At 44.7% G+C, this 19,948-nt stretch overlaps 1 protein-coding gene across 1 annotated transcript in view; it reads right to left on the bottom strand.

Annotated features, from left to right (window-relative positions):
* The window catches only part of GPAT4 (glycerol-3-phosphate acyltransferase 4), a 32,931-nt gene extending 28,426 nt beyond the window's left edge, over positions 1-4,505 (bottom strand). Inside the window, exon 1 of the mRNA XM_072776605.1 lies at positions 4,370-4,505. The gene's annotated coding sequence lies outside the window, so the exon portion shown is untranslated. The remainder of the gene's footprint in view (positions 1-4,369) is intronic.
* Positions 4,506-19,948: the final 15,443 nt, after the last annotated feature.

Here is a 19,948-nt window from a genome sequence, read left to right as displayed (position 1 = left end):
ATCACTAAGACATGAGACAAAAAAAAACAATGGTCCCAACCACAGCTCTATTTTAACCTCGGCACTATGTACTACTAAGGACCTAAAATCCTCCTTTATCTTTATGCTCAGCTGACAGTGATTCTGTGCTGTCCAACGCAGCAGCCACTAACCACATGTAACTCTTGAGCACTTGAAATGTGGGTAGTCCACACTGAAATAGGCTGTAAATGTAAATAAAATACACACTAGATTTAAATGACCCATGAAAAAATGAATGTAAAAGACGTGATTAAAAATCTGTATACAGATTACATGTTAAAGTGATATTTTGGATAATTTGGGTTTAAATAAAATACATGAGTAAAATTATTTTCATGTGTTTCTTTGTACTTTTTAAAAGTGGCTATTATGAAATGTAAAATTATATACACGGTGTGTATATCGTATTTCTATTGGATAGCACTGATCAAAAACTTATTTATTAATTTCATTTCATTTAACTTAAGTAGGCTCCACACCCAGCATGGAGCCCAAGAGGGCTCGAACACACGATCCTAAGATCAAGACCTGAGCTGAGATCAAGAATTGGATGCTTAACTGAGTGAGACACCCAGGTGCCCCTGACCAAAAATTTCTAAAGCAGACCCTGAAAATAAAATTCATGTAACTAGTAAAGGAAAAAAAAAAAGTAAATATTTTTTTCCCTCCTCATTCCTCTGCTATGAGAAGAAAACTGCTATGGAGGAGCTTAGAATTGGAACTCAGGAGTCTTCTTAGCTAAGGGTTCAAGCACAGCTCTGTAAAGTCATTCAGCTTCCCTGGATTTCAATTTCCTCACCGTTTTTTTGGTAGTTTAATTCAAAAGGTCAACAAAAATTCATTACGCTCCTACTTTTTACAAAGTATTATTATGATATTGCAGGTCTTGGGCTTACAGTTTAAAAGGAGGTACAATCCAAACAAGAGTGCCCAAAGAAAGGACACAAGGTTCTGTGACTTGTGTCAGACGTGTGGGTGTTTTAAAAGAGAGTACCTTTAAAGAAGTTAGGAAAAACTGCAAGCTTTATAACATTCCTACTAACTAAAATTCAGTGCTCTGAAAAAAGCATTCATCATTCTAACCTAAGTATTTTGTAGTTTAGTGATACATGGAATTGATATTTGGTTCAAGTCCTCCTTTGAGCATAAAGATACAGAAAGAAGTAAATGCCACACCCTAATGAGGTTCTACTTTACTTGAAGAAACAATTTTGCAGTAGAGTTCAATGAGGATCAAATAATCTCTAGCTTCTATGTCCAGAAAGCAAGAGATTTTTAATAAAAGGTAACATTCTGTGGTGTGCACACAGATAAGAGGTTTATTCTTCAGCAGAAACTAGTTACCGGGTTAGAATCCTAGCTAACCACTGCACTCCTTCTGATACCACAGATACACACACACAGAAATAACAAAAAACAAAAAAACAAAACCCAGACAAGGGGCGCCTGGGTGACTCAATCGATTAGTTGCTGAGTCTTGATTTTAGCTTGAGTCATGACATCAACTCAGGTCCTGATCTGAGGGTCGTAAGTGTAAGGCTCTACACTTGGTGTGTACCCTGGTTAAGGTTCTCCCTCTCCCCCTTCTGCTTCCCACTCCCCCCCCCCACAAAAAAACAAACAAAAACCCAAAAAACAAAACCCACACAAAACACAGAAGTTCTCCCCCACACCCATGTTTTTAAGGTAATGATTTACCCAGAAACCCTGATGTTATTACCTCAACAGTTGTTTCCACAAACTAGATGCAGGTGACAACCACTGTAAGTCACAAACTAACAAAAGTATATCTTGAAAATAACTTATAAACAACTATGTCACATCACATTAACCAAACTTAGAAGCAAATTTGATGAACTCTATATACGATGATTCCTTAGCTCACAGCATTCGTTGGAATTTTAAGGGCAAAGACTGAGGTACAAGTACTGAATTTACCTGTTTTTCCTGATAGGGAACTGAACAGCAACAAAGTGTGCTAAGGAAGAAGAAAAAAAAAAAAAAAAAAAAAAAAAAACCAAGAAAAGCAAACACCTAATCCATGTTACATCCAGCCTAGGATTCTTAATCTGTTAACGGCAAGTAAAGATGTTTTATGGAAGGGTACTCTTGTTCTTTCTGCCATCAAGAGCAGAACTTCAGGAGTGCATGCCAAATCATCCCAGTTTCCCTCACTCTTTCTTAAATAGTGGTGAATGTTATCTACATCTTTTAAAGTTTGCTCTTATTCTCAATTTGGTATTTTCCTTCTAAAGTCACAACTTTCCCATGCTTACTGAAAGCTGTGATTCAGATTTCTCGTTTGTCCAATATCTGGTTTAAGAAGTATTTTAAGACATATCCCCCCTAGTTTTATTATTCCAGAATTTGATGGAAAAGTTCCTTATTATTCCATCCAAACCTTTCATTGTAAAAATCTTCTGTTAGAGTGCTTCCACACATTTCCCCTTCCTGTAAGAAACAACTTAAAGGCAGGTACTATGGTAGAGAAGAAAAAAGACAGGGATGCCTGGGTGGCTCAGTGGTTGAGTGTCTGTCTTTGGCTCAGGGCATGATCCCGGAGTCCTGGGATCGAGTCCTGCATTGGGCTCCCCACAGGGAGCCTGCTTCTCCTGCCTCTCTGTGTCTCTCGTGAATAAATAAATACAATTTTTAAAAAAGAGAGAGAGGGGATCCCTGGATGGCTCAGCGGTTTAGCACCTGCCTTTGGCCCAGGGCATGATCCTGGAGTCCTGGGATCGAGTCCCACATCGGGCTCCCTGCGTGGAGACTGCTTCTACCTCTGCCTATGTCTCTGCCTCTGTCTTTCATGAATAAATAAATAAGTAAAATCTTAAATAAATAAATAAATAAATAAATAAATAAAGAGAGAGAGAGAGAGAGAGAGAGAGAGAGAGAGAAGAAAGAAGACCGAATGTAGAGTTAGGAGAGGTTTCCAGCCTCAGCTGGACTCTTATTCCCTGTTGATCTGGACATGCCACTGAACCTCCATGGACCTTGAGGGTACAACAAAATGAAAAAAATTAGACAAGATGATCTGGAAGTTCTCATCCACACCTGAAAGACTTTTGTATGAACTTGCCCTCCAGCACCTTGATCATTTTAGGTGCCCTTTTCTGGCCTTTCTCCAATGCAAGAATCTGATGTTCCGCTCCAGAGCTTAGGGGAGGGGGGGACATGGATGGGACAGGCTTAACTTGAAGATCGTGTTGAGGCTGGATGATGGCCGCGAGCCGGCTCACTATTTTATCACTATTTTATTTTATCAGACATTTTTGTATGTCTGAAATTCTCCATAATTCAAGGTTGTTAAAAAAAAAACAAAACAAAAAAAACCACTATCAAAGTGAGAATAAAGAATACCAGACTGGCATTATTATAGGACTCGTTTCTACAGTCTCTGGCAGAAGAGTAACTGCTTTCACACCATTTCTCTTGAGTTGAGATAAAATCTACAGGAGATGAAAACTAAGCAGAGGCACTCAAAGTTCAGTCAAAATTAAGGAACATGAACCAGAAAGGAAGTGCTCTCAGGAAGGTTATCACTGAGAAGACCCACGGCACCGAGGGCATGAGCAGTAAGGCACTGATTATCTATCTAGCACAGTATGGAACTTATTTCCACCGAGGTATACCATACAATGGTTTCATACGGTATATTTTCCCTAAGTTTTAAAATGCAAAAGTTAAAAACCCCACGTGAAATGGGAGTAAATACACAAGACCCTCTGGGAGGAGGATGCCTTGCAGGGTGTGAAATCAAAACGGGAAGGTAAGGGATTTCTGGGGTTAAGAAATTCTAAAAGAATGGGTTCCTGCGGAGAACAAGCGAGGAAAACGTACAGCCCAGGGACGCCGAGGGACAGAAGAAAAGGAAGGCGCCTCCTCGCCATCCCCTGCGCGCTCGGCGCGGGCGGGCCGCGGAGCACCTGGGGCGGCCGGCGCGGTTAACCCCCGAAGCGGGGCCGGGCGGGGCCGGGCGGGGCCGGCGGGCTGCAGGAGCGCCAGGGACGCGGGCGGAGGCCGGGGAGCCCCCCCGGGGGGTCGCAGCCGCCGAGGACACAGGTCCCGGGAGGGCGGGGCGCGGGCTCGGGGCGCCGCAGCGGGAGCCGGGGACGGCGCGGACTGTTCCACTGCGGCCAAGGGGGCGGCACGTTCCGAGCGGCCGGGAAACCCCAGGAAGCGGCAATGGTGCCTCCTGACGCCGGAGCGGCGGAGGGAGGGAGGGAGGGGGGGTCCCCGGGCCGCAGGCCGCCCGCGGGGCGCCTGCCCCGCCCCACCCCCCGGCCCGCCGCCGGCGCCCCTGGGGCCAGCGACCTTGGGGACGGGGGATCGCGGTCTTACTCACCGGCCGCGAGGCTCCGGGCCGCCCAGGCCCTCCGCAGACGCCGCCGCCCGCCCTGGGCCGCCGCCGCCGGCCGAGGCGTGCGTAAAGACGTGCGCGCGCCCGCCCTTTGTCTACGCCGCTTTGACGTGACCCCTCGCGGCCCCTCCCGCCCCTCCCGCCCCTCCCGCCCCTCCCGCCGGGTAATCTCCCGCCGCACCCGCGCGCCGGGCGCGCGCCGGGCGGGGACCCCGAGGGGCGGGGCGCCGCGTCACCTGCCCGGGTCGGTCTGACCGCGGCGCCCCCTGGCGGGCGAGGAGCCGCTGGCTCGGGCCGCCGGGCCCTGGTGGCCGGGGCGCGCGGCCCCGGGTCTCCGGCCTCGGGGAGTGAGCGCTTCCTGAAGACCCGGCTCCGCGTTTCTGGGCTGTGCGCGGCCCGGGAGGCCGGCCGCTCCCCTCAAGGTGCGCTCGCGTAGGGTGTAGGGAGGGTGGAGTGAGCCCCGATCGGCCAGAAGGGCGGAGTCACTAGACGGTGCTGTCGTCTTTGGACTCTGGTGCGTGTGCGGTGAGATACAGCTCTGTATGCAAAGAACCTGGCTCCAGGCCGGCACACCTGCCTCACTCCGCCGCCACCGTCACCGTCACCGTCACCATCACCATCACCATCATCAGCACCATCATCCCTGAGTCCCATTTGTCTTACTGATGAAGCCAGGGGGTGCAAAGGGTTTGTGCGGGGGATCTCCGTGTTCCCTCGCGGCTGGGACTTTCCAACGTCTACCTCAACTCGGAGGGGACCTCTGCTAAAGTCTAGCTGGTGCCTGCTGGACTTTGTGTATTTCTTACCAGCCCTTCAGACTTCAAATGCCTAACCCAACTTTATCATCTTCCCTAAAATGAATTCTCCCTAGGAAAAAAATTAGCCCTTCTCCTTGTTCTTAAAAGACATTTTTGCCTCCAAGCCCAAGCCCAAGCCCACCCACCCCCCAGTTTATTCTGCACGCTAGTGTCAGATTGCCATTCCATGCTGAATAACCCGATGATAAACCTTCTAGGTAAAGTCCACATTCTTAGACCTCAAAATCTGACTATAAAGGCAGCCCGGGTGGCGCAGCGGTTTAGCGCCACCTTCAGTCCAGGGCGTGATCCTGGAGACCCGGGATCGAGTCCCACGTCGGGCTCCCTGCATGGCGCCTGCTTCTCCCTCTGCCTCTCTCTCTCCTGTGTGTCTCTCATGGGTAAATAAATAAAATCTTAAAAAAAAAAATCTGACTATAAGAATGACGCTCTGCTCCAAAACGCTGGACCACTCACCCCCACTCATCACCACACCTGTTTGGGACTTACCAGTTGTGAACTCAATCATTTATCATTTAACAAATCTTCACTGAGCGCTTCCCACGTGGCCAGTTTTTGCGAGGGTCCCTATGATATAAAGTTGAATAATGCATGGCCATGTCAAATCTTCAACCAGATTAAATTCCATTAAAAAAAAAAAAACCTAAAACCTGGACATCGTACATTTTTGTGTCCTCTTCAGCGCTAGCGCTAGAGCTTTAAAGTGGTCACCAACATCTTAAATGCTTTTTGGATTCTTTTTTTTTTTTTTAAGATTTTTTTATTCATTCATGAGAGACACAGACAGAGGAAGAAGCAGGCTCCACGCAGGGAGCCTGATGCAGGACTCGATCCTGGAACTCTGGCATCACGCCCTGAGACTAAGGTAGACGCTCAACCACTGAACTACCCAGGCGTCCTGCTGTTTGGATTCTTATATCTGGTCTCCTTTCCTGCCCCTAGAACAGGTCAAAACTTGGAAGTAGTCTGTGCTCTGCTTTTGTGTTTACGTTTTCTTATAATTCTCACCATATATTATTATATGATAATTTTGAAATTAAAAAGTGTTAAAAAAATAAAAAGTGTTTCACACATTTTAGAGACTCAACATGAATGACATCGATTGATTCTTTGTCTAGCCAAATGGTAGACTCAGTTATTGAGTATTAAAGCACACACACACACACACAAGAACATGCACATACTCCCTGGCATACTATCTAAACTTCTTAGTGCAGGAAAGCAATCAAACTTCCTTTAGAAGAGGGAACCAATAAGAACTGGGTTAATATGGTTCTCTCAGGCTCCAGAATTTTGTTTGCAAAGGTCAATGATCAGAGCACATTTCTGTCATACCCATTTCAAGGCAGAGGAATACAAATGGGAGAGATAAGATGAGCAAGAAATGTTTGAAAAGTCAGACACAAAGTAGGTTTATCTATAGTGAAAGGCCCCCTGCCTATATAGCATGGCTACGCTTACATTCAACACTACATTCTTTGTCACTATGAATTTGGACTGTCTTCAGATTATTGTTGAGGTATTTGTACATTCTAGAATGAAAATACTCTTTTAATACAAAAACTATGTGAGTCATCTTAAAAACCTGATGGAGGATAGTCCATTAAGAAAGGGGGATCTTGGGCAGCCCTGGTGGCTCAGCGATTTAGTGCTGCCTTCAGCCCAGGGCATGACCCTGGAGACCCTGGATCGAGTCCCACATCAGGCTTCCTGTGGGGAGCCTCCTTCTCCCTCTGCCTGTGTCTCTGCCTCTCTTTCTCTCTGTGTTTCTCATGAATAAATAAATAAAATCTCTTAAAAAAAAAAAAAGAAAGGGGGATCTTGGGGCACCTGGGTGGCTCAGTCAGTTAAGTATCCAGCTCTTTATTTGGGCTCACAGTCATAAAATGGAGCCCTACCTGGGCTTCATGCTCAGCAGGAGTCTACTTGGGATTATTTTTCTCCCTCTTTCCCTCTGCCCCTCCCCCCACAAACCTGGTGAGAGTGTGTGCTCTCTCTTTCTCACATAAATCTTTTAAAAATATATAAATAAAAAGTATAAAAAGGGGGCACACGTTCTTTAAGGTTTCAGTGAGAGGTTTAACAACCCCCACATCATTCTGACTTTGAGCTAATTCCCCAAAATGTGCCTCTATAATCATTGTGTTTGCTGCATGTATGGCACATGGTGCTATGAACCTGGGAAGATACTCCTTTTAAAAGATCCTCCTTCTCCCAGTAGGATAATCCCATAAAGTGTGCTGCATAACATCTCTCCCTTCCACAGATACCTTTTCTTTTTTTTTTTTCCCACAGATACCTTTTCATGTATAAAGCCTTTGACATTCATTAAGAGGTGAAGCACAACTGTTTACTAAACAACTGGCAATACCAATGCTCATTTCCAAGCACCCAGAGAAAAAGACAAATTACACAAAAAGGGTGTTCTTTTTTATCTTATTTTTATTTTTTAAAGATGTTATTTATTTGGGGATCCCTGGGTGGCGCAGCGGTTTGGCGCCTGCCTTTGGCCCAGGGCGCGATCCTGGAGACCTGGGATCGAGTCCCACGTCGGGCTCCCGGTGCATGGAGCCTGCTGCCTCTGCCTGTGTCTCTGCCTCTCTCTTTCTCTCTCTGTGACTATCATAAATAAATAAAAAAATTTAAAAAAAAAAGATGTTATTTATTTGACAGAGAGAGAGCGCCAGCATTCATAAGTAGAGGGAGGGGCACAGGAGAGGGAGAAGCAGGCTCCCCACTGACGGGGAGCCCAAGGCTTGCTTAATCCCAGGACCCTGAGATCATGACTCGACCCAAGTGGAAGGCAGAAGTTTAACCAACAGCCACCCAGGCACACCAAGGTGTGTTCTTTACAAAAACAAATTTAATTGTGGTAAAATAGCACACAAAATTTACCATTTTAATCTAAGTGTACAGTTCAGTAGTGTTAAGTATATTCACATTATTGTGCAATCTTTACAGATTTTTCATCTTGAAAACCCAAAACTTATATCCATTAAGCAAAAATTCCCCATTCCCTCTCCCCACAGGCTGAAGCAACCACCATTGTACTTCTGCTTCTGAGTTTAATTACTCATGTCTAAGTGAAATCATATAATATTTGTCTTTTTGTAACTGGCATATTTCGCTTAGCTTAATGCCTTCCAGGTTCATCCATGTTGTAACATTTCTTTCCTTTTGAAAGCCGAATAATGATGTGTTATAGGTCTATGCTGATAGGAAAGGACATTAGGGTTCGAAGCCAAGGGTTAAGAAAGATTTCTCGAGACAGGTTTGGTTCAAAAAGGTGATTTTATGAAAGCATGGGGAGAGGACCTGTCGGCAGAAAGAACTGCATCAGGGTTATGAGGAGTGGCCTATTATATACTTTCAAGTTGGGAGGGGGTTAGGAATCTCTGAGGAATTTTGGAAGCAAGGTTTCCAGGACCTTGAGGAGGCTAGCTATTGTTGGGAAAAGGTCATTTATTACCATCTAATAAAACCTTTGTCATGAGACCCTTCAGATGTATATCAGTGGGCCATATGCTTGGGGGATGATTGCCAACATGTATCTCGAGGGGTTTCAGAGATAAAGGAAATCTCTAAAGGAATCTTTATATGGTAAAGTAGACCTACAGGATCTGGGGATTGGGCTAAGATTTCCTTTAGCCTTTAGCAAAGTATTAACATCAAGGCAGTTGAGTCTCTAGAGGAATGTCACTCTGCCTGTTTTAAGGACTTGTCAATGTGCTGTATAGGTAGTAAGGACCATTTAATAATTTTTCTTCTGCCTTTGTTTTCCCACATCATATGCCACATTTACTTTACCCACTCATCCACTGATGGGCATTTGAGTTACTTCCACTTTTGGCTGTTATGAATAATGCTGCTGTGAACATGAATGTACAAATATCTGGGATGCTGCCTTCAATTCTTTTGGATCTATTCCCCACAGGGGAATTGCCAGATCATGTTGTAATTCTGTCTTTAATTTTTGGGAGAACCACCATTTGTGGTGCTCTTCTTTGATATAGGAGTCTGGAGTTGGAAGGAGAGAATCTAGTAATTTAAATCTGAGAGTCATCAGAATATGGCTGATACACATGTTGGATCAGATCAATACAAGAACACTCTGACTTAAGAAGTAGAAACTTTGTAGTTTCAGGCAAAATAAAGAAGACAAGTTTTTCAGTCTGGATCCACCCTGTGGTCCTCAACTTAAAAATTCACAGACCCAACTTTGCCAACTCACAGCAAAATAATCTGATTCTGGGGACTGATTTAAAGTAATCAAATCTATAGGAGACACTGGTAAAGGGGGTTAATTTATTAAATTAGGTGGATAATTAAATGCAAAATCAACTGCAATAATAGAATCCATAAGGTCAATTCATACCTGTATAGCCATGCCTACTTGGGAGACCAAATCAACATCAACAGGTTGATGATAAAGTTTTTTTAGAGAAGAAAAGGGAAGTTTCCAATTAGTGTTACCAATAATTAAAAAGTCACATCTATAAATAAGGCCACTTAAGCTAACTGAAGTATAATTTTTGGCAAGCATTTACTCATCTTTTAGGCACTCATTTTAGGGGTCAACTCCAACAAGATGTTTTCTCTGATTTCTTCCTAGGTGTTCACTCTTCGTGTTTGTTTGTTTCTTCTTTTATTTCTTTTTTTTCCCCCTCCATGTGTTTCTAACACTACCTGGTGCCTCTAGCATTATTTTAACTGATCAAGATGAATTTTGTTCTATTCATCTTTCTATCCCCAATAGTTAAAATGATGTCTGGCACATTGTAGTTTCTCAGTAAACGTTTGTTGAATGACTCAGAACTACATGATGACTACCAGAAGCTTGACAAACTATGCATGTATTTAATAATATCATGAAATGAACTAGTACTTAATGCATGAAATTTGGTAGACAATACAGAGTGTGTGCGGGAAAGACAGTAAAAGGGATCACTGAATGGAAAAATTACCTACATAGGAAATGTCATAAATTAGACCAGTTTATCTTAGTCTGGATGTTTGAGAGGTCACAAGTCCTGGGCCACTTTTGTTTTTCTGAGATTATCACTATAAAAGAAAAGAATTACAGGATTACAACTGTGGCATATAGTACATGTGCGTAGTTCCAAAATTAGCAATTAAACACTATTACACTATTTGTAAGATAAGGCTCTATAAAAAAATATCAAATTTTAATTTAATAGTGTACTTTGTGAATGAAACATGTGAAATTCAAAGATGACTAATGAGGAGCATCTCTTTTCAATCCTGTTAGCTGTCTCTCTGATCGTAGGAGTAACGTCATTGGAGATAATAGCCTAAGTCTCGATTCCTCAGCTCCCCTAAACTGAGACCTGACCCACATGGTCTTCCAGGACTTCTTTTCTTCAGTGGCAAGCCTTGACCTCAACTGTATTTTCTTAGAGGCTCATCAATGAGGTTTTGGAAACCCTAGTTTCATGAGAATTATAACACATTCTAGGGGTAAGTCAGCCTTAGAGCTGACTACTCATTTTTTCTGTTGATTCTTACCAGCTTTAATTTCAGAGATCGACTCTCAAACCTGTCAGCATACCCTGTGGGGACCGCCCACCCTTTTCGTGATCATCTCTTCAATGAGTCAGGATTAGAAGCTTGGAGTAGGGGGTGGAGAGGAAACAGTAATGATACAGTAGCATCCCTTATCAGACAAGGAAGCTGTAGCTGTGTTCTCTCTGTCCCTGGAGGCTTGTATGTATGGATCCTTCAATCTTTACCCTGTTAGCCACCTGGCTGATTCATACACAGAGGGTGTCAGCTGGGGGGCCGCCTTCTAGGGACAAGAATAAATAAAGCAGATGTTGCTTGCTCAACCATTATGATTACATGTACTAGTCTGTCACTGGCACAAACAAATGTAGCCTAAGTCAAGGATAAGAGGAGATAGAGGTTTTTTTAGTAACACTTTTGTTTAAACTTTATCATCTATGAATGAGAGCATGAACAATCTTTGAAAAGAGGTTAAATCTTCCAGAGACTAAGCATCTCAGAAGATAATAAATTGAAGCTGGGGGCATACTTAACATGAATACTCATACACTCTTTCAACCCATATGTCTTGAATGTCTCAGGAGTGGCCAGCCTATGGGACCAGTGCTGTACACGGTGGGCCTGTCCCAGCCTTCCCAGGCCCTGGGAAGGGGTTTCAATACAGGGGATAAATATAACAGGGAAAGTGTGTGTTTTGGGGGAAAGGGGGGCAAACAGGACAAAAGATCTGGCTTCTGGATCTAGGTAAACTACACTCAAAAGAATGTGCTAAACAGTTAAAAATGTTTGTTTTTTAAGTACATTTATTTTGAGGGAGACAGAGTTTTCCCAGACTCTTACCTGCTGAAAAAGGAGGAAAGGTCAGAAGTTTACAAGGTGAACTACTGAAGATGCTTTAACTTTTTTTTTTTTTTGGCAAAAGTTGACACAGGAGATTTTAAGTTATCAAAAAACTAGCCCTTTCTAAACAGGAAAGTAAAAGAGCACATTTCTGTGTGGCATCTCTATCTTCAATGTAAAGAATGTCTCCCGCCCTCTCCCATACACCCCTTATAGACACTCTCTGCCAGGCCTTTTTTTTTTCCTTTAAATATTTTATTTATTTATTTATTTGAGTGAGAGGGAGATCGACATAGAGCACAGAGACAGGGAGAAGCCGACTCCGCCTTGAGCAGAGAGCCTGAGGCAGGGCTCCATCCCAGGACCCTGAGATCATGACCAGAGAGCTGAAGGCAGCCGCCCGGCCAACTGAGCCACCCAGGTTCTCCACTGCCAGGCCTTTAAAGAATTAAATGTAAAAGCTTTATTTATGTTTCTTCTGTTTTACACTCCAAAGGCTTCCTAACCTGCAAAGGGTAAAGTGTGGCATTCCCAGCATCTTCCTGAAGGAACTGTCTTCCCGTTGGTCAGAAAGTGAGCCTGCCCGCCTGAGACAAGAATGCGAGGCATTCCAGGCCTGGGGGGCTGGGGGGGGGGCGCAGGAGGGGGACGCGGCTAGGAGTCACCTCGGTTCCGGTTCCCCTACGAATCCAGGAGCGAAAGTAGTCTGGGTAGAGGGAGGAAACACGCGCCACCACCCCGGCAAGAAAATCAAGCTTTGCCTGTGCAGAAAAAGTAACCCCGGAGGGCTCAGCCTGCAGGCCGCGAGGGTTCAATTTTCAGATTCCTGAGCAGGACTGTCAACTGGGCACCAAGCAATAGTTTTATCCTTGATTGATGTCCCCCCAAAGCTGCTGAGCACAGTCTAAAGAGAAGCAGAACCGGATGGTGACCTCGGGGCGCGGGGGCTCTAGTTGCCGAGCCCACCTGGAAGCCGCAGCTGTCAGTGTCGCCTCTGCAAGGACCGGGGGCTGAACGCACGGCGCTTCTCGGGACGCGTCTCCGGCCTCAGAGGCGGTGCGCACCTGCTTTCCAGAGTAGCCGGCTCCAGGGTGAAGCGCCTCGGCACCGCCTTCTCGAAAGGCCGGTGCGCGCCGCATCTTGCTCTGCGGGCGCCCTCCCGCGCCGCGCTGTTCCCGGCCCCCCCCCCCCCCCCCCGGGCGGCGGGCGCCCCCGAGGCTCCCGAGGGCCGCGCAGGTGCGGGGAGGCCGGGGGCGCGGCGGGCGGGGGCGGCGCCGGGCGCGGGGGCGCGGACGCGCGACGCGGGCCCTCCCGGGAGGCTCCGCCCACGGCGTCCTGCAACCAGCGCACGGACGTCGGCGAGAGCCTCGGGGGTCTGCAAACTCCACCTGCTTCCCGGGGCTCTGGGCGTAGGAGGCCGCGCCAGGCAGGAGCGTCAGGGCCGCGGGGCTCGCGGGGGCTGCAGCTGCGCCGCGCTGCGCTTGAGGCACAGGCGCGTGGGGCGGCGCGAGGACCTTCGCTCTGACCACGCGGCGGGAGGGCCCGGCCTTCTGCCCGCGCCCGGCCCGCGGAGGCCCGAGGAAACGGGGCAAACGGAGGCGCAGGCGAGCGGTGGCCGTGGGCCGCACGCCGAGGGAGAGCCGAGGGCCCCGGCCGCAGGAGCCTCGCGGAAGCTCGCCCCGGCTCCGGCCGCGGTCCCGGGCGGGCAGCGTTGTGCGCCAGCCCCCCAGCCGCGAGCTGTCCCGGGGCGCTGCCCCCCTCCCGGGGCTGGAGCGGGGAGGATGTGACCCCGTGAGACTCGGACACGTTGCCCCGGGCCCCCGCCCTGCACCCCTGACAGCCTGGGGGTCACTGTGGGGTTCCCTGCGGTTGTGGTCTGGGGGGGCAGGGCCGTGAACCAGACACAGGCTTCGGGGGAGCTGAGGGTTCCCACCACACTGCACGTCTCCCCTGGGGAGACAGACTTTCTCGGCCTCTCCCGGACGGAGCCCGCTGGGCTGCTCTTCGCCTGGGCAGTTAGTTACGTGCTGCCGCTTCGGGCTTCTCCTCGCTCCACCCCAGGGGTTCTTCCCCGTCACTCTTCGTCACTCTTCGGCCACTGCGTTCTTTCTGTCTTTCTGTCTGTGTGTGGACGTAGTACTCTGCAGCCTTGTGGGCTGGGGTGGGGGTGGGGGGCTGCGACCCAGAGAGGAGGCCGCAGGGTGAGGCACTCCCTGGCCCAGACAGCTCCTCTAGGGCCTGGGCTTGCATCTCTGCTTCGGTCAGTTGTGGCCATGCCAAGGTCACAGGATACAAAGTACCTCCACAAGGAATCCCCCCGCCCTGCGTGCAGGCACCCCTGTGCTGGACACCGTCAGGCCGCCTCAGGGGCTGCACAGCTGCCCTTAGTTCTTCCCTCGGGCAGCCTGCTCAAGTCTCCTTCACAGACCACTTAGTTCTCTCTTTCCCTTCAATCTTAGCACCCCAAGTCCTCAGCCCTCTGCATTTTTCACTGGAGACCTTTTTCTCCGAGATCCTGATCCAATTTTGACAATTATTCAATTACTTACCTACGCTAACTCCCGCATCTGGATCTAGCTGAGACCTTTCTCTCTGGCACTCCAGACTCCTAGATAATGGTTCTACTTCTTGATCTTGGGGGGTGGTGCCACAGGTGAGTTCCCTGTGTAATTTTCTGGATGTATGTTTTACCTCAATCAATCAAAGATTCATTTAAAGGGGGAAAAAAAAAACCAGCAAGAAGGCAAAATTGTTAATTATATGGTGGCTTGGAGATTGTATTCTTAGAAAAATGGCCTCAGAATGAATATATATAAAGGCAAATGTATTTTTCACTTATATACCACAGTGAACATCTTTTCATATTATAGCTGTGGCTCATTTTTCACCCATGGTGCGTGGTATTCTATCTTATGGGTGTACTATGCTCTACTACACACATTTAGGTGATTCTCAATTTTTAGAAAAAGATTAAAGAGAGAGAGTGAGGACAAGCAGGGGAAGGGGCAGAGGGACAGGGAGAGAAGCTGACTCCCTGCTGAGTGCAGAGCCTGAGGCAAGGCTCAATCTCAGGACTCTGAGATCATGACCCAAGCCTAGCCGAAACCAAGAGTTGGATGCTTAACCAACTGAGCCACCTAGGCGCTTTGTAGGTGATTCTCAAATTTTTGCTTATAAAATAGTGCAACTAGGGATCCCTGGGTGGCGCAGCGGTTTGGCGCCTGCCTTTGGCCCAGGGCACCATCCTGGAGACCCGGGATCGAATCCCACGTCGGGCTCCCGGTGCATGGAGCCTGCTTCTCCCTCTGCCTGTGTCTCTGCCTCTCTCTCTCTCTCTCTCTGTGTGACTATCATAAAAAAAATAAAATAAAATAAAAAAAAATAGTGCAACTAAAACTCTTGCATACCTACATTCGTGTACATGTGTGAGAATTTCTCCATGACAGATATTTAGAATGAGGACTGTTAGTTCAGAGGGTACCCACATTTAAAACTTTGATAGGTACCACCATATTGCCTCCAGAAATGCTGTGTAAGTTTACAATTTCACCAATAACCTTCAAGAGTTACCCTATTTCCATAGCTTCACCATCATGAAAATGATCACACTTCACGATATTTTCCCATAGATGAAAAACAGTTATCTCATGACTATTTTGATTCTATTTCTTTTTAAAATATTTATTTATTTATTTATTTATTTATTTATTTATTTATTTATTTATTAGAGAGAGAGAGACAGAAAACTGGGGGAGGGGGCTGGAGAGAGAGGAGGAGAGAGAATCTTAAGCAGACTCCATGCCCAGCATGCAGCTGGATGTGGGGCTCAGTGTCACCACACTATCATGACCTCAGCAGAAATCAAGATTTGGACACTTAACTGACTGAGCAGCCCAAGTGCCCGTGCTTATATTTTTATTTTTATTATTTATTTTATCATTTATTTTTTTTAAATTTATAATGAAAAAAATTTATAATGATTATTCTTTTTTAATTTTTTTAAACGAGTTTATTTATTCATGAGAGACGCAGAGAGGCAGAGACACAGTCAGAGGGAGAAGCAGGCTCCATGCAGGGAGCCCGACGTGGGACCCGATCCCGGGACCTCAGGACTACGCCCTGGGCCAAAGGCAGGTGCTAAACCACTGAGCCACCCAGGGATCCCCTGATTATATTTTTAAAGGAAAATGATATGTAGTATTTTTTCATATATTTTCTGCCATTTCCATTTTCTTATCAGTGAAATGCAGTCAGATCTGTTGCCAATTTTTACAGTAAGCCATTTGTATATTTTTTTTATTTATTTATTTATTTATTTATTTATTTATTTATTTATTTATTTATTTATAAAAGGTTTTTGTTTATTTGAGAGAGAAAGAAAGCACGAGTTGGGGGAGAGGCAGAGGGAGAGGAAGAAGCAGTCTCTTTACTAAGCAGGAAGCCCCCTCGGTGCCTCAATCCAGGACTCGGGGATCATGACCTGAGCCAAAGGCAGATAGATGCTTAACTGACTGAGCCATCCAGGCACTCCAGCCATTTGTATATTTTTAAACGAAGTAGTAGTTCTTGGGTTAATAAATAACAGCACAGTGGGCTATCTATCTGGATATTTCACACCAAAGATAACTGAAGACTTTGATTTAGAAGAGCTATAAATTATAAGGAAGAGTTACAGGTGAGTATAATTCCGGGTAAGAGAAATGCTGCATGGCTAAAAACACAATAAACAAAGGCAACAAACCAAAGACTGGGAAAATGTGTTTGTAAATATTTGACCAACCAAGGTCATGTTACTCCTTGAGTCAGTTTTGATCGTTTGCATTTGCTTTAAAAATCAGCCATTTCCTCTAAACTTTAAATTTTACAAGAAGTTAAGCACTGTGTTTTCTTAATTTTTAAAAAGCTCCATGTTCTCTACGGTTCTTTTATTATTCCCAATATACTTTGGTTGTGTTCTCTATTTTTTTCATGGTCAGACTTGAGGTTTTCTTATCTAATTTACTTGGCATGCTGGTTTTCTTGATGTCTAGTCCATTTTTTCTGTTTTCATTGTATGATTTCCCCCTTTTATTTTTCTACTTTCTGTTTCTGCCTTTTTCAGTGGAATGCTTTATTTCATTTATTTTCAATCTTCTGTGTTTTCCAAGAAATGGATTTTCAAAAAGAAAATCCATGGACTTTTATACAAAGTACTCTGGTTGCATTTATTTTTAAACGCGTTCTAGTTTTCTTTCTTTCTTTCTTTCTTTCTTTCTTTCTTTCTTTCTTTCTTTCTTTCTTTCTTTCCTTCTTTCTTTCTTTTAAGATTTTATATATTTATTCATGAGAGACAGAGAGAGGCAGAAACACAGGCAGAGGGAGAAGCAGGCTCCATGCAGGGAGCCTGATGTGGGACTCGATCCCAGGACCCTGGGATCACACCCTGGGCTGAAGGCAGATGCTTGGCCACTGAGCCACCCAGGCGTCCCCTAGTTTTCATTTTAGCTTTTCTCTTTGACGCCATTATTATTTTTAAAAATATTTTATTTTTAAGCAATCTCTGTATCCAATGTGGGGCTCAAACCCACACCCCAAGATCACATGTTTTACCTACTGAACAAGCCAGGTGCCTCTGTTGTGAGAATTATTCTTAAGCATGTTATTGAAATTTCTAGGGACAATCCTGGGGGAGGATGGATATATTTTTCATGTTGATTTTGAGTTGTATTATAGGTCACCTTTCCTTGCTTCCTTATGCAATGAATACTCTGAATCCCTACAATATGGTAAACGATGTGTAGGTGCTAAGGTACAAAGGTGAACAGAAATGGCAAGGTTGCTGACCACATGGGGTTTAATTTCTACCATTTAGAAAATGTGGTCTTTATTACCTTTATTTTAGGGAATTTATTGGGATTTTCCTTGTTGGCTAATAACAAAGTTTCTTAAAAAAAAAAAAGTGTTTTCTTATTTTGTTCAAATAAATTTTCCTACCTAGGATTTCAAATTCTGAGAAATAAGTGTTCAAGTCTTCTATAATGATTGTATTTTTCTCAAATTCATATATTCTCTGAAAACTATGCTTTATATTATTGCAATACTATCTTGTTTGGTATATTAAAGCTCAGCACTTCTTAGTGAGTTTATCTTATATCAATGGATGATAACTCTTTTTCCTATTTAATTTTTTTGCCTTGCAGTCTATGTTGATAGTTCTATTGATACCCCTATTTTGCTTCATCAATATGTCTATTATAGCTGTATTTAGTACTTATTATCCACTTTCCTATTATTTTAAGTGTGAAGTTATTTGGGGAGAACAGAAATAGCTGAGCTGTTTTTCTAGATTTCTCTTCTTTTCCTCATACTCTTGGTCCTTTCAATAACCTCTAGATTTTCAATTGACCTACATTGCATTAAGAGTTGGTTTTTCTCCATCCTCATTGTCTAATGCCAAACATCTAGTTCAACGAGATCCTAGCATTGCTATCAAAGCTACTGTGGACAGAAAGAGGAGTTTCTGGCTATTATCGAGGCCTTCTTTTATCAGGATTGTGTGCATTTATCCTGTATATCTAAACTTCCCAAATCTAGTAAACACAGAAATACACACGTATGTGCAGGCATGCAAAAAGTTTCAAAGATTCTAAAAACCTTTCACCCACAAAGAGATCTTGAGTTGGAAGAACATACTGAACCAAAGTAAGAAGTGTAAAAGATTTACCACGAGATAAGCAACATTGCTACTTAACACAGAACATGGGAATTGGGTAGTTGGTAGGCATTGCATGTGTGAGTGCTATCTGAAGAGCACAAGGATGGAACATTTTCCTGCTGGACAAACAGTATGGACAAACAGTATAGACTTCTGAGTCAGAAGTGCTAGGGTTTTTTTGTTTTTGTTTTTTTTTTAAGATTTTATTTATTTATTCATGATAGACATAGAGAGAGAGACAGAGACACAGCCAGAGGGAGAAGTAGGCTCCATGCTGGGAGCCTGACGCGGGAATCGATCCTGGGACTCCAGGATCACGCCCTGGGCCAAAGGCAGGCGCTGAACCGCTGAGCCACCCAGGGATCCCAGAAGTGCTAGGTTTTAATCTTCACCAAACCACTTACTGGTAATTATGAATAGCCATGACAGTCTACAGATGGGATAGAGATCTCTGTCTACATCAATGTATTGTAGAAGACAGTGATAAATGAACACATTATATACGAATTCAATTTTTAGAATTTTCAAAAACCCTTTAACACCTCATCTCACTTTTTCCTTATGACAACTCTATTACATTGGTGTTACTATCCTCCTATTTTACAGATAAGGAAATGATTTTCCCTAGGATCCTGAGTTGATAAAAATGCAGATTCAGGACTTGTGCCTGGTTTTGACTCCAAATCTCAGCATCATTTCATGGTAACTTGTTCCTTGTGAAAGTATGTTGAAAAACAAAAAGCACCTTGCAAATGTAAGCTAACTTTCTGAAAGAGGCGTGTGTGGGTCTGTGCATCAAGCTGCAGAAGACTGCAGGGCAGACTGAAGACTGGGAGGGAACTTGGGAGATTTTTCTGGTTTATTCCTTTGCAAGCATTAGGCAGGCAAGTGTTGAAATCTTTCAGGAACAAAAAAGAATGACTTTTTTGTTTTTGTTTGCATCTCCAAGACTATAGCTTCTATAGCCTTTTCTGGTAGACCAATCCAGTGTTTTGTTATCTGGATGACAAAAGCCTTTTTCTTTGTGATACCATATAGGTCTGTCTCTTTCCTCTTTGTGAAAAGTTCTAGGTTTGGATTTGTCACTTGTCACTTTTCTGATTCTTTTGTTCTTTATATATGTTTCTGAGTGTGCCGACTTCAGAAAAGCACTTTGATTTTTTAGATTGTTTCTTTTTTTTTCTTTCCTCTTTTTTTTTCTTTTCTCTTTTTTTAAAAAAAGATTTTATTTATCTATTTGAGGCAGAGAATGAGTGAGACAGAGAGAGAGAGAGAGAGAGAGAGAGAGAGAGAGAGAGAGAACAAGCCAGGGAAGAGGCAGAGGGAGGAGAAGCAGGCTCCCCATTGAGCAAGGTGCCCCATGGAGGCAGGGTTCCATCCCAGGACCCTGGGATCATGACCTGAGCAGAAAGCAGACACTTAACTGACTGAGCCACCCAGGTGCCCCAAGACTCCATTTCTTTTCCATTGTTTTCCTCTTACTAATCATAGTATTAGGGAATTTTGGCCTTTTAACTTTCTTTTTTATTTTTTATTTATTTTTTAAAGATTTTATTTATTCATGAGAGACAGAGAGAGAGAGAGAGAGGCAGAGACACAGGCAGAGGGAGAAGCAGGCTCCATGCAGGGAGCCCGACGAGGGACTCCATCCCGGGTCTCCAGGATCAGGCCCTGGGCTCAAGGCGGCAC

This window comes from Canis lupus, chromosome 15, assembly GCF_048164855.1.
Source record: "Canis lupus baileyi chromosome 15, mCanLup2.hap1, whole genome shotgun sequence".
NCBI lineage: Eukaryota > Metazoa > Chordata > Mammalia > Carnivora > Canidae > Canis > Canis lupus.
Note: the sequence above shows the minus strand (reverse complement) of the source record. Positions and strands in the feature narration are given on the sequence as shown.